The sequence below is a fragment of the Dermacentor variabilis genome, chromosome 4 (genome assembly GCF_050947875.1).
Source record: "Dermacentor variabilis isolate Ectoservices chromosome 4, ASM5094787v1, whole genome shotgun sequence".
Lineage (NCBI taxonomy): Eukaryota > Metazoa > Arthropoda > Arachnida > Ixodida > Ixodidae > Dermacentor > Dermacentor variabilis.
The window spans coordinates 221,549,138-221,563,839 of record NC_134571.1 but is presented as its reverse complement, the minus strand read 5'-3'; positions in this window follow the sequence as shown (position 1 = coordinate 221,563,839).

Genomic DNA, 14,702 nt, shown 5'->3' with positions numbered 1-14,702 from the left:
TAGGGTTTGATTTATCATTCATGCGTAATGGACAAATGATGCACCCGAATGCTCCTACACAGATGTATGCAGACGACATAGTGCCGATAGCAGACAATGCAAGAGAATTACAGACACTTGCGAATATCTAGGCCTGAAGCGTAGCACAGAGAGTTCGGGTATTAGGATTTTTCAAGAAGTTGCGTTTAATTACGTGGTACCAATTGAAAAGCAACTCATACCCATAGCCAAGCAATATATATGCCTCGACGTACACATAACCGAAGAAAAGACTTAATGAAGCGCCCACAAAGACATACTCAACATAAAGGGAAGCTAGAGGCAGCAATAATGAAGCATAAAGACCTGTGTTAAAATAAAAGGGCGTAGTTCGGCAGCAATACGCGTTATAAGAGCAGAGTCCGTGACGTATATAGCCTGCAGGTGGCGTGTCCTTCAGTTGCGTGGGCTCTTGTATAGGAGCAACTGTTTGGAGTACTGTCGTGTCGGCTCGGCGCGAGTTTTCATGATCGAGAATGACAGAGCGAATACATCAAATATACTGTATAAATTTAAGTGCGAAGCTTAGTTAGCCAAGGGGAATCCATATGGAAGACGCGAACAGCACTTGAAAATGACCGTATGGTCATGAAGCCGACTGCAATGGAGTACAACCGCTACAAAAAATGGCCAAACATCCGCGAATAGTGAGCCTCGCTACGGGAACCCTTGAACGAGCATTAAAGATGAAATTTCTTAGGACGTGCGGAACATGATAGCGAGAGATCGTCGGCTTACAGTCAAAGTTTCTCCGCTGGGTATGAAAGAAATATGCTATCAATGACGTGTTTTAAGGACGATTTGAGTACCCAACAGGCACCAGCAAAATTTCGAAAATGATTTTCACAGAGGAATTCGAAGGCCTGGCAATTGAACTAGGTTAGCGACCATGTTCGTGTGGCTCAAATAATTCTTTATTTTTTTTTTTGGAACGACGCGGTATTTCTGTGGTGCTTCCGGGCACAACTTGGCAGTATGTGTTTCGACTCTAATATAAATGGCCGCATTTCATAGAGCTCCGTGAGCCATTGCAGGCACAAGCCTTCAAATTTGAGCCTGTACTCATCAGCTGTTAAAAGCACTACAAGTGTACTATTTTGTGCAGCAATTTCCAGCTGGTTAAGTTATGGTGCATCAACGTTCGAGAAGAGGGTTCAGAAATGACGAGAAGAGGCGCGGGTAGCAAGGCAGCGGGATACCAATTCGCAATCATGACTTGGAACATGGCGGGCCTACTACAAACACCCATCGAGGATGATTGCTAGATAACACCATAGCATCCACATTAGCTGTCTCATAAGTTAAGCATGTAGGTTTTCAAATCTATGAATAGATGTCCAACCCTTTACTTTGTTATATTTGTCTAGAGAAGAGCAGTCATTGCTCAATCATGCATGTTTTGCATTCGCTGGTGCCGCCGTTGCCGCACCACGCAGGACGCAATTGCAGGTAAATTTAAAGTGACTTACAATGGCTGATTCGGAGCACTTCCATTATTAGTTCGGCTCCCTGCGAAGAAAGTCTACTTCGCTGGCAGATCGAGAGTGGCTCTTGTATCTTTCATTGTGAGATTGGGAGCAGCTCCGCCGCTAGATCCACTCCACGGGGCAGCGCTCTCTACTCAGCAAAAAATTTAGGTAGTCAATGAGGAGTCGCTTGATCTCAGGCCACTCACACCCAACGTACCGCCATGGCGCGCAAACCCGTGAACGCGAATCGCGCTCTCTCGGAAGAAATGAGTGGTGCTTCGCCTCGTCAACTTGCGTTTTTACTGCTCGCGAAGAGCGATGATTCATCTAGCTCAAGGTCTGAATTGACCAGCGGGGACTCAAGCGATGAAGAAGCTTCGGAAGCTAGTATACTGAAGCAAGCTTTCGACTTCATCTTTGAGCCGCCGGCCAACTGACCACGAGGTACGCCTTGCGTCTACGACGTCGTTCGCCACGACAGGACGAAGTTCGAATTTTTAACAACCTTTACAGGTGTTGATGAAATGCAGTTCGGAAGGCACTTCAGGGTGTCTCAATGTGTTCTTACCGAACTGATCGCAGACTTCGCTGCGCCTCCGATGTTTGCGACACGCAATCACGGCAGACGAGAGAAGCCGACTTACAAGCGGCGTGACTTTCATTGGAGCGCAGGAGCCTAAAAAGAAACACGTAACTTCTAAACACAACGCACACGCTAGTTCAAGCCGAAGACGACGAAAAACGCAAGGGATGCAGGGTGCTGCACAAGCACATCCGTTTCAAATTGCGCTGGCAGGAGTGCCAGTGTTTCAGTCGCAGACTTCGTTTTGTCCGCCGTAGCGGAGTGCTCCAGCGCGAAGTTCGTCGGCAAATCCGAATCTGCCACTGGACTTCGCTGTAAGCCTCGCCTAGAGTGAAGAGAGGCGTTACGCGGCAGTGCCTTTATCCATCTCAGCTGAAATGGTCGCCTTTTAGAGAGCTTATTTTCCCACAGTAGGCATAATTTCTTAAACTTGTACTAGTTCTCATCAGGAGTAATAAGGCCTACAAGTGCGTAATTTGCTATAGAAATCTCGCGCTTGCTCGGCCACGGCATTCCTGCTTTCGAAGCGTAGGGTCTAGGAATGGTTTATTTATTTATTTATGTGAGATACCCTCAAGGTACATAATTGTACATTGCAGAAGGGAGGGCCGAGAATACATTCTAAGAGTAAAAAATATAGGATTAGTTCAAGGAATTTCCAAGGAACAAAAACAATATGAAAAAAGTAGTAATGCATTCATAACAAATAGCACAGACTTACATAACATGAAAAATACATAAATAATACACTTTAGCAAGTAGACAATGTTCACGAATGAGTACATAATTATGCCATTTGCCACCATACATTATCTTACGTTGATTAGTGCATTCTTAAAACGAGTGGGGCCACTGATGCTTACTAATCATGTAGGTAGATTATTCCAGTCGACTGAAGCCCAAGGAAGGAATGATTGTGAGCACACGACGGTCTTATGACGGGGTACGTTCACTTTATGTCCGCAATCACGACGAGCCCAATAATTAGGCGCAGGGTGGATCCAAAGAGGGCGAAGAGATGCGTTGTGGTAGTAGACTTTATGAAAAAGGGAAATGCGTGATTCTTTTCTAGCGAAGAGATAATAATGGGATTTGAAGGGTACTCTTCATTAACGTAACATTAACAGTGCGATGGTAGTTAGCTAAGATGAAACGAAAACAGCGATTTTGCACTGATTCAATTTCGTTAATTAATGTGATCTGATGAGGATCCCAAACGGATGAGGCATATTCTAAATGGGGGCGGACGTATGTCGTGTACAACAACCGTTTTAATAAAGCTGGCGTAAGCGAAAAATTTTTCTTCAAATATCCTAAGGAGCGGTTAGCTTTAGATATTATATACTGCACATGCTGCTTCCAAGAAAGATCGCAAGTTATATGACTGCCAAGATAACGGTAGCATGTAACGGATTGAAGGGGGTAATCATTAAGGGCGTAGGTAGGGCAAGTAGTGCTAGAACGAGAAATCTGCATAGATTTGCATTTATTAATGTTGAGCTCCATGCACCAAGTGAGGCACCAATTAGATATGTTATTTAAATCGGATTGAAGGGTAGCTATATCAGATGCATTAGTCACTTTTCGATATATAACACAGTCGTTAGCGAATAAACAAATTTCTGAGGAAATGTTATCAGGTATATCGTTATTATATATTGAAAATAAAAGAGGACAAGACCAGACCATTGTGGAACACCGGATTCAACTGGAGCCGCGTGAGATGTGGAGTTATTAGTTACAACAAATTGGGGACGAGACGAAAGGTACGATTGGATCCAGCGGAGTACTCCCGGGTCAATGTTGAGTGCGCTTAGTTTGTGTAGTAGCAGTAAATGTTTCACTTGTCAAAAGCTTTAGAAAAATAGAAAAAAATATGCAATGAGTCAAAAAACCACTATCAAGATATACATGTAAGTCAATAGTGAAAGTTACCAGCTGAGTCTCACAAGAAAAAAATTTGCGAAAGACATATTGACTATTACAGAAAAAATTATTTTCTTCAAGAAAGTTGACAAGGTTAGAAAATATGATGTGCTCTATAATTTTGCACGGTACTGAGGTAATCGATATGGGCCTGTATATAGTTAAAATGATCTTGAGTTTCGCCAGACTTGTGGATAGGAATAATCTTTGCGGTTTTCCAGTCATGAGGCAAGGATGAAGACAGGTACGATTGTGAAAAAATGCTCTCTAAGATGATAGGGGGAAACTCACTAGTATTTTTTAGAAATTTTGTCGTGATTTCGTCTATTGCACAAGAAGACGTAAGTTTAAGAGTGTCTATTATTTTTTTTATGCCAGAAGAGTTTAAAATTACGGGATCCATAGCAAAAAAATTGCAGCATGGTAGCCTTGGAAAGTCGTTATCTTGAGCTGATGGAGTGAAAGCTTTTATATATACATTATTTAAAATCGTAGCGCAGTGCTGCCGAGGTATAGGCTCACCGGAAGACGTGCTAAGTGATATGATTTTCGATGCACTACGCCTTACTACATTCCAGAAGCTTCTTGGATTATTTATGAGCATGTTCGGAAGGGTGTTATTGAAAAAATAAAATTTTGTAATCCTTATCGAGCTTCTTTGTAAACAGACCATTCAGCCTGGCTTTCCATCCGCTTAGCTGTGCAAAAAAGACGTTTTTTTTCTGTTACATAGGCCTTTCAAAGATTTAGTATACCGTGAAGCATTGTTATTCGAAAAAAAACGTGCCTCTTCGGAATGAACTTGTTAGCAAGGTCGTGAATTTTTTCTTTGAATATGTTCCAGTTAGTATCCAGTGAGCGCTCAGCAACTTTAGGCAGGTAATTATCAAGGAAAACAGCAAGTTCGTAGTTGATAGCGGTGAAGTTGCCGTTTTTATAATCGCGAATGGTTTCAATACTGTTTTGCGACGGCAGAATTGCCAGGCTAAAGAAAAAATGTAAGACGTTGTGATCGCTCAAGCCGGGTGAGTGTGTAACCTCAGATATGATATCTGTTGATGATGTTAAAACAAGATGTAAAGAGATGATGTGGTGTTCGTTACACGTGTAGGGGAAGTAACAACCTGAACCAAGTTGAAATCAGCACATATCTCTACGAAATTCTTCGATTCTGCGGAAGTTGTATTTAATAAAGGACACGTGCCTGACCAGGAAATGTTCGGGAAGTTAAAATCGCCCATAAGAAATATTGGCGCTCCGGGCAATCGAACATTTATCTGGCAGAAGCAATCGTACATGATATCGCAAAAAGTCGGGGCTGAACATGGTGGTCGGTAACAAACACCGATCACAACCTTTTTGAAATTTACAGAAATGCAGCACCATACACATTCTATGTTACATGATATGGCTACAGGGAAACAGTCGAACATTCATTAACAGCGATTAAAACAACCCCGCCTAGTGTGTTAGCGTGATAAGTACGGTAAATATACTTTTTATTACACTAGAATAACTCAGAGTTTGTTACTTTACTCGTCAACCACGTTTCGGTTAATGCTATTATGTCTGCATCACAATCATTTATTAGGCTACAGAGATCATCTTTTTAGGTAAGTAGCTACGAATATTAGTAAAAAGAACAGGTAGTCTGGATATTATAGGATCGAGGTCCCTACCCCTCGCGTTAACCCATGGGCGCGCTGTTAGAACATTGCGCCCTGATCTTAAGGATAGAACAGACGCCGTGGCATCATCTGAGGCACTACTTAACGGCTTCAATTCACAGCCCTTTTGTGCAGTGGCGTCGTATGCACAGCATTTTCTACCAATTAGTAGCTTGTTATATCATACTTTAAATGGTACATTCTGACATTTTCCGTATCCGATAAGAGTTTTTCTGGTCTGACGTGTAGCGGGACTGAAATCTTCACTAACAGAGATACTCATTTCTTTTAGCATGGGACGGTTCGATAATATTTCTTCCTTCGTTTTATAGGCAGCAAAATTTACTATCAATGGACGTGACTTCCCTGGACTGAATCTACCAATACGATGTGCGCGCGATATGCTGTCACTAGTTATTCTGAGACATAGAGTGTTAGTTAGAATGTCCAGTATATTTTCCCCCGATTGAACAGCGGATACGGTGGCGATGTCCATTAAACCATAAAAAAGAAGATTATTCCTAAGAGAGCGGTCTCCCGCATCATCCAGTCGGGAGCGTAGGAATGCAGCGTCCTTTGCTATATTACAAACCACTTCACGCACGTCACCGAGTTCATGCTGCCATTTTACAAAACTACCGGTCTGATTTTCTACCGTCGCATGTCTTTCTTTAATTTCAGATATCGCTTCCGCCACCGTTTCCTGATGCGTTTTTAACTCTGTAATAGTGTCCAGCATTGCTTTTTGGTTAGCCTCCATTCTTTCATACCTTTGATTCAAATCGCGTAAGGTTTTCAGAACTTCCGATAATTTATCTGATTGTTGTTCGCTCGGAGGACCGGGAATACTCTCAACGTCATCGCACAAAAGCAATAACAAAGAATAAAAAGGACCAAGCACTGCTTCTAGGCATGGAAGCACAATTAAAAATGGATCGTCGGATTTTAGTCTTGATATGTAAAGGCAACTGACCTGTGGAATGAACAAAAAGATGTGTGAGGCCATCATTCCTGTCGTGCGTCCATGCCCACTGAAGATTTCGTTCGGAGCGCCGGCTTTAAGCTGACTCACTATCGGCGCAGCCGAAGACGTTGAAGATGCGCAGTGCACATCAGGTGACAAGTGACCAGTGACGCAACCGCCCTGCCAGTGGAGGGCGGCAGCGCACGGAGACATAGAAGCTGGGAAAGCACCCGCCATCGCAGCTTCGTCGCAAGGGTCGCCGACTGTACCGTTGCCGGTGAGGCACTGGTCGACAGGGAGCATCTCATTTGATGGCAAGCAGCAGTCGCCAGGGTAAGATGAGGCAGGTGAGGCACAGATGTCTTGAAAACTTGCTTCCGTGGTTAACGAACCGTTGTAGAGCGCTCCACCGTGACGAGAGACAGCATGATATTCCCAGCCAAGGACCAGCGCACCAGAAGATGAGAGCACCAGAACAGACTAGGAGAACTATAACGTAAAACTATTCTAATGTGTTTTTATTCCAATCTCCTGACGTCAAATTTGCGTAACCGCCGACGCAAGCACCGGCGGTCACCCGCAGGGTTGTCTGAACAAACCTATCAAACGCCCTCCTCGTTCACAGGAGGTCACTTTTATTTGCTTGAAAAACGAATAACATTGCCTATACTGAGCGGCTTGTCTTATCTAATCGGCTGACAAGAGGCGAGGTGCACGCTCATGCGAAGAGGGCTTCAATGGGGCCGACCCAACGCAGTGAAAGTCGATAACCGGATGAAGAGGGTGGTGCCGGCGTCTGCGATTGGTCCGCTTTCCCTTACGTAGATTGGGGTGGCTGGTCGCAAATTACGGCGGCATGCAACTTAAGCTTAGAGTGACGCTAAAACGGATCCTTAGCAAAGGAGAGTTGGCAGAATGAGGCCGTAAACGTGCCGAAAGTGCTCGAAAACATTACAGGGCCACGCAAGATGTTTTATTATACGCATATAAACCGATGCTCTCCGGAAGTTGCGAGTACTCATCGCCCGAGCGATCGACGGCAGCCATTTTTTATACCTTTTATGACGGGGCAGCCTGCGGCTATTCCGAAGAAAATTCAGTTTTAATTGGCCTATTAATGCGTCTTTAATAATGTGTACACGTCACTTTGACGCGGTGAGTTCTTGCGGTTTTTTGTCGTCGCGTGACAGGCAGGTGAATAGTTTTACATTATAGCGCCCTAAAGTATACTAAGACAGGCGGATGTCCAAGACCTTTGAGCACGGCGTGACGCATCCGTCTCCAGAGGGAGCGCAAGTGCAGGCGGCAACAACCCCAACTCAAACGAGTGCGGCGGGCTCGAGTGGCGCAGGGCAGCCTCGGGAGCCACGAGTAAGGCGTCTGTTTCTTTACCCTAGTGCCAAAGCACTCTCTGCAAAACAAGCGGCTCCATTACGAATATGCAGGGAGCATTATTGGAAAATTAAGCCACAAGAGCTCCACTGCCTGTAACATAAGTGAGGCATGTCAGCTTTGTAATGCATGACTCAATGTAACTAGTATGTTTGATTACGTCATTCCTTTACCCAACAACCCCCACACACTCTTTGCAGCAGGCGCAAGATACTTAACGTACCCTACTGCGGCTTCTTCTTGGGTACAGCCTACCCAATGTTTTCCTTGTGCGACAGGCAATAACCTATTTAGAGTGACCGACTCGCTGACACGCGAAGGGTCCACGGCCCATCATCCACCGTACCTCCTGTCGTCTGGACGGGAGCCGGCGTCGGCCCTCCGGGCAACTACGGCAGGCGCTCCTCGTCTCCGGTGGTTACCACCTTTCTTGTCAATATCTTCATCGACACTGACGATTGCATTCGGGTACTGCGTCGCCCGCGCGCACTGCCTCCGGTTGGGCGCGATGGCGCCAGCGTGAAGTTCCCGGTTACCACGGGTTCCTTCAGGGCCGGCGCATCGACACCGTTTTCAGGGGGAGCCGCCCTATCGTGCCAACCTGAACGAGGAAACAGCGAACAGGCAAAGTAGAGCACCACACGACGGCGAACGCTTAGCTTGCATTCAATAGGGTCCGTTTACATAGATGCCAAAAAAGAAGTTATTCTTCAAGACGGCGAGTGGGGCTGTAGAAAATATTCTCACCCACTTCTGGATGTAGTTCGAACTGGGAAAGCATAAGTGGAATCCACATGATTCAATAGTTCTGCCTCTTCCGCCTCTTTTATAATTAACGCGTATATGATACTGGTATATGAAAGTCATAAAAGCACTCTTGTGCAATGTGACGCAACATTGCAAGGGCCTGCCGCCGCAACCCCCTTCTTACCCGATAACACACAAAGACGCTAGCTCACATTTCGATGATGATGTGTGGAGTTCTATGGCGCAAGGGCCAGGTGTGGCCAAAGAGCGCCATGTCTGTGGTAATGAGTTTGCGGTGTAATTATGATTGCTATGAAGTTGGTGTGAGGTGGCTGTAAAGAGGCCTTAAAATATACGCTCTAAAGTGCGTAAAATCTGTATGATGAAATTATGGCGATGACGTATGACTTGTACTATGAAAATTTAGATGCATATAAAAAGAATGATATGATAGGTAAAATATATCACGATTATAAGAAATGCCAGAGCACTGCTGCCTCCTTAGAGCCCTTGAAGCAAAAGAGCCTGGAGGCATGTGCTACGCAAAGTAATTATCGTATTTGCATCCTCTCGAGAGAGGAGGCGCTACGAATTCATGGGACTAATAACATGTAAGACGACATCTCTGAGGAAACCTAGGACACTGTTTGTATTAAAAAGCGGTTCTGGACCGAGAAACATTAGAGGATGAAGAGGAATGTGTGGGCGGTATGCTAAGGAAAAATGTCTCCTTCTCTCAGATTCGGCTTCGCTACACTCCAGGAGGACGTGGAGTACGGTCAGCCTCTCCCCGCATCTACCACAGTTTGGAGGCTCACTTCCGGTCAGTAGAAAGTTATGGGTGCCATATGTGTGTCCTATTCTTAAACGACAGAATAGGACATCTGTTCGGCGCGATTTTGTTGTAGAGGGCCAGAGTCCTAACTGTGGCTTTATTAGGTGGAGCTTATTTTCTTTTTCCGCGTCCCACATGCGTTGCCAGTGGGCCCGCAGCCGCCTCCGCAAGAAAGGCCTCAGATCTGTGACAGGCACCTCGGCGGTAGGGTTAACGGCTTGCGATGCTATTGACGTGGCCATCTCGTCCGCCAGAACGTTGCCCTCGATGTTCCTATGGCCAGGCACCCAGCATATAATGATATGCTGGTTAGATATGTATGCTTTGCACAAGACGGAATATAGTTCATTAAGTACTGGATTATTGTGTCTATAGGGTGACATCAAGGCCTTCACGACGCTTAGGGAGTCTGTATATATCGCTGACTTTTGGAGTTTTGATTTTTTTATATGCTTCACAGCAGTCAGTAATGCGTAGGCCTCGGCCGTAAATATACTTGTTTCCGGATGTAGTACATCGGATTCTGAGAAGGATGGGCCGACGGCAGCATACGACACCCCGGCATTAGACTTCGAAGCGTCTGTGTAGAACTCGGCGCAGGAGTGCTTGTGCTGGAGTTCTAGGAAATGAATTCGTATTTCGATCTCTGGTGCGTGTTTTGTTACCTCTAAAAAGGATATGTCGCATTCTATGACCTGCCACTCCCAAGGCGGTAATAATTGGGTTGGATGCATTAGGCGAGGCTCGAGTAGTGGGACATGTATCTCTTCACTAAGCTCCCTCACTCGAAGTGAGAAAGGCTTTCTTACAGAGGGGCGATTATGGAAAAGTGTAGTGCAGGTCATATCGTTAACAGTGTTGAAACATGGATGTTGATTATTGGAGTGCACTTTAAGGAAGTATGTGAAGCTGATGTGAGATCTTTGCAGATTGAGTGGCCACTGATTCGATTCTACATACAAGCTTTGAATGGGGCTAGTTCTGAATGCGCGTGTGGCCAGACGGATACCCAGTGGTGGATGGGATCCAGCATCTTTAGTGCACTCGGGGCGGCAGAGCTGTACACTATGGCGCCATAGTCTAACCGAGATTGAATAAGGCTCTTATAAATATTCATTATACATTTGCTTTCTCTACCCCATGTTGTGTGTGATAGCGTCTTTAGTAAGTTCATAGTTTTTAGACATTTAGTTTTGAGATATTTTATGTGCGAGATGAAAGTAAGCTTAGAGTCAAGTATTACACCTAGAAATTTATGTTCTTTGTTGACAGGTATTTGTTGTCCACCCAGTTCCATGCACGGGTCTGGAACCAGGCCTCTCTTTCTTGTAAAGAGAACACATGAACTTTTGTGGGGGTTGACTTTAAATCCATTTTCGTCTGCCCACTTAGATATATTGTTCAAACTCTGCTGTACTTGTCTTTCGCACACTGCAAGGTTACATGATTTAAAACCTATTTGTATGTCATCTACGTACACGGAATAAAATATAGGTGGTGGTAATGAAGCGAGGAGTGTGTTCATTTTTACTATAAAGAGCGTGCAGCTGAGCACACCTCCCTGGGGTACACCAGTCTCCTGTATAAATGGACGTGATAGTACATTCCTGACTTTCACGCGGAAGGTACGGTTGGACAGGTAACTTTCTATCAGTTTTAGCATATTGCCATGTATGCCCATTCTCGACAAGTCTCGCAAGATTCCGTACCGCCACGTTGCGTCGTACGCCTTCTCCATATCCAGAAATACCAATAGGAAAAGCTGTTTGTGGACGAAAGCGTCGCGAATATATCCTTCAATACGTACAAGATGATCGGTTGTGGACCGCCCTTCTCTAAAGCCACACTGACAGGGATCTAGCACTTTCTTCAGTTCAAGGAAGTGAATTAGTCGTCGATTAATCATCTTTTCAAATACCTTACAAAGGCAGCTTGTGAGGGCTATCGGGCGGTAACTTGCCACTGAGGAAGGGTCTTTGCCTTGTTTCAAAACAGGGACAACAATGGCTTGTTTCCATGCGGTTGGAAGGTACCCCACAGCCCAAATAGTGTTAAAAAGTGCAAGTATTGTAACTTGCGTGTCACTGTGTACGTTTTTAATCATTTCATACATTATTCTGTCCGATCCTGGCGCAGAGCTCTTGCATGCGTTCAAGGCAGCTCTCAACTCTGCAATACTAAAAGGACGGTTGTATGGCTCGTTCTGACGACATTTTCTGATTAGAGGCTTACATTCTTCTATTTGTTTGTGTTTGAGAAAGGATTGTGAATAATCTGTTGAACTTGACACGTTCTCAAAATGCTCCCCAAGTGAGTCTGCCTGGTCTTGTAGTGTATCGCCCTGTGTGTTTACCAGGGGGAGTGAATGTGTTTGCCGCCTTCTAATCCTATTAACTCTGTTCCAGGCTTTGGCCTCATCCCTAAACGAGTTAATACTCGATAAAAACTTGTGCCAGCTTTCTCTTCTGGCCTGTCGGCGGGTTCACCTGCCTTGGGACTTTATTTTTTTAAAGTTCATAAGATTCTCTGCAGTGGGAGAAGCGCGTAGCAACCCCCACGCCGTGTTCTGATTCTTACGGGCGATCCTACATTCGCTTTTCCACCACGGTACACGTCGTTTGCATGCCAGACCACTCGCTTCGGATATGCATTTTGATGCGGCATCTATTATGAATGATGTAAGAAACTCTACAGCAGCATCAATTTCTAGAGAAGACATGTCGGCCCATGAGATGTTAGTGAGAGTTCGAAATTTCTCCCAGTCGGCTGTGTCTATCTTCCTCCTAGGAGCTTGCGGAGGATATTCGTTTTCTGTAGATGTTCTTATCAGTATGGGAAAGTGGTCGCTCCCGTAAGGATTCTTCGTAACTTCCCATTCAAGTTCGAGCAGTATAGACGGGGAAACCATACTAAGATCTATTGAAGAAAATGTTCTGTTTGCTAGAGAGTAATGTGTGGGTTCCTTTTAATTCAGCAAGCACGCACCGGAAGAAAAGAGGAACTGTTCAACAAGACGACCTCGCGCGTCTGTACGAGAGTCGCCCCACAGGGAGCTGTGCGCATTGAAATCGCCAAGAACAACATAAGGTTCTGGCAATTCGTCTATAAATGACTCAAATTCATGCTTCTTTAATTTGAAGTGTGGCGGTACATAAAGCGAGCAAATGGTGACGAGTTTATTTAAAAGAACAGCTCGAACAGCCACTGCTTCAAGGGGCGTTTGTAGCTGTAAACCCTGACAGGAGATACTTTTATGGACCAAAATGGCAACACCGCCTGATGATACGACTGCATCATCGCGATCTTTGCGAAACTTGACATACGGTCGGAGAAAGTTTGTATGTTGTGGTTTTAGGTGTGTTTCCTGTTGACACAGCACTGTTGGATTGTGTTTTTGGATAAGCTCTTGCACATCATCAAGGTTCCTAAGAAGACCTCTGATGTTCCATTGAGTTATTTGTGTATCCATATTGGGAGCAAATGGGTGCTGTGTATACGGAAACAGAAGTATTAATTACGCAGATTTCAGTGAATAAATTAGAGCCGTTTCGAGGCCCTGTAATAGGGGTTTTGTTCTTTCTGGAGCGCTGGAGGGAGCCTCGCCGCTCCTTAGGCGCTTGGTGCGCCTTGAGGATGGGTGTAGTGTCCATCGCCTCTTGTGAGGCGCCGGACACGTGCTCTTGCGAGCGGGAAGTTACCAGCGAGGGTCCCGCTTTGGAGGGCAAGACCCCTGCGCCCACCAGCACGGAGGTCGATGGAGCTCCCTGGGGGATTTGGCTGCGCCGGCAGTTGCCAGCGCTGGAAGGGGCCTCTGAGGTTGGGGCAGCCTCGGCTGCGCCCACCTTCGGGTTCGATGGCCCCGTCTGCTGGGTTGGCGGAGCAGCGCTAGCTGCAACCGCCGCGGGAGCAGATGGCGTAGCTGCCGACTCACTGACTGTGGGCCGGACAGCCGCCGGAGGCCGTTGTGACGTTGCCCCTTGACGCGTCACATCGGCAAAGCTTTTCTTGGGCAGGTATGAAACCCGCTTGCGTGCCTCTTTGAAGGTGATATTTTCCGTGACTTTAATTGTAACAATTTCCTTTTCTTTCTTCCAGGATGGGCACGACCGCGAGTACGCGGCGTGCTCCCCATCACAGTTTACACAGCGGAGAGCGTTCTCACAAGTTTCAGTGGTGTGTTCTTTGGCACTGGATTTAGCACAAGTTTGGCGGCCGCGGCAGCTCTGCGAGCTGTGGCCGAAGCGCTGGCATTTGAAACAACGGAGTGGGTTTGGCACGTATGGCCTAACACGGAGCTTGATGTACCCGGCCTTGATTGACTCGGGCAGGACACTTGAATTGAAGGTGAGTATTATGTGTTTGGTCGCAATCTCTTTACCGTCGCGCCTCATCTTTATTCTTTTCACATTGACAACATTTTGCTCAGTAAAGCCCTCCAAGAGCTATGCGTCTGTCAGCTGAAGCAATTCATCGTCTGAGACAACGCCGCGGGTAGTGTTCATAGTGCGGTGCGGAGTCACTGTCACTTGAATGCCCCCAAATGACACGAGACTGGGTAGCTTTTCAAATTGTTTCAGATTCTGGAGCTCCAAGAGGAGATCTCCACTTGCCATCCTTGTCGCCTTGTAACCTTGACCAAGAGCCTCAGTTAAAGACTTTGAAACTAGAAATGGGGAGATTGTGCGTACTTGTGTGTCTGACTTTTCCGAGTGAATCACATGAAATCGTGGGAAGTTGGGTCTTTCACGACCAAAGAACTTGAATACATCTTTGGTGCGCCCTCTTTTCTGACGGCGATCAAGGAGGGGTGGGAAGGAATTTGCCATAGGAGAACTTAATTTTCGGCAATAACGCCAGCCACCCACCATGGAGCCCAACAAGGGGACGTTACAGGGACTGTAAAAACAGGTCCTGCAAACGCCAGCTGTACGTTATCACTATAACCAAATATGAGATAACCTAGGTTGGTTATTCACACAAGGTTAACCCTTGCTGCCTGGAAATATTGGAAGTAAACGGAAGCTAGGAGAAGACAGGAAAGATGAAAAAGTAAGAGAAAGACGAAGGCTGGATGGAGAGA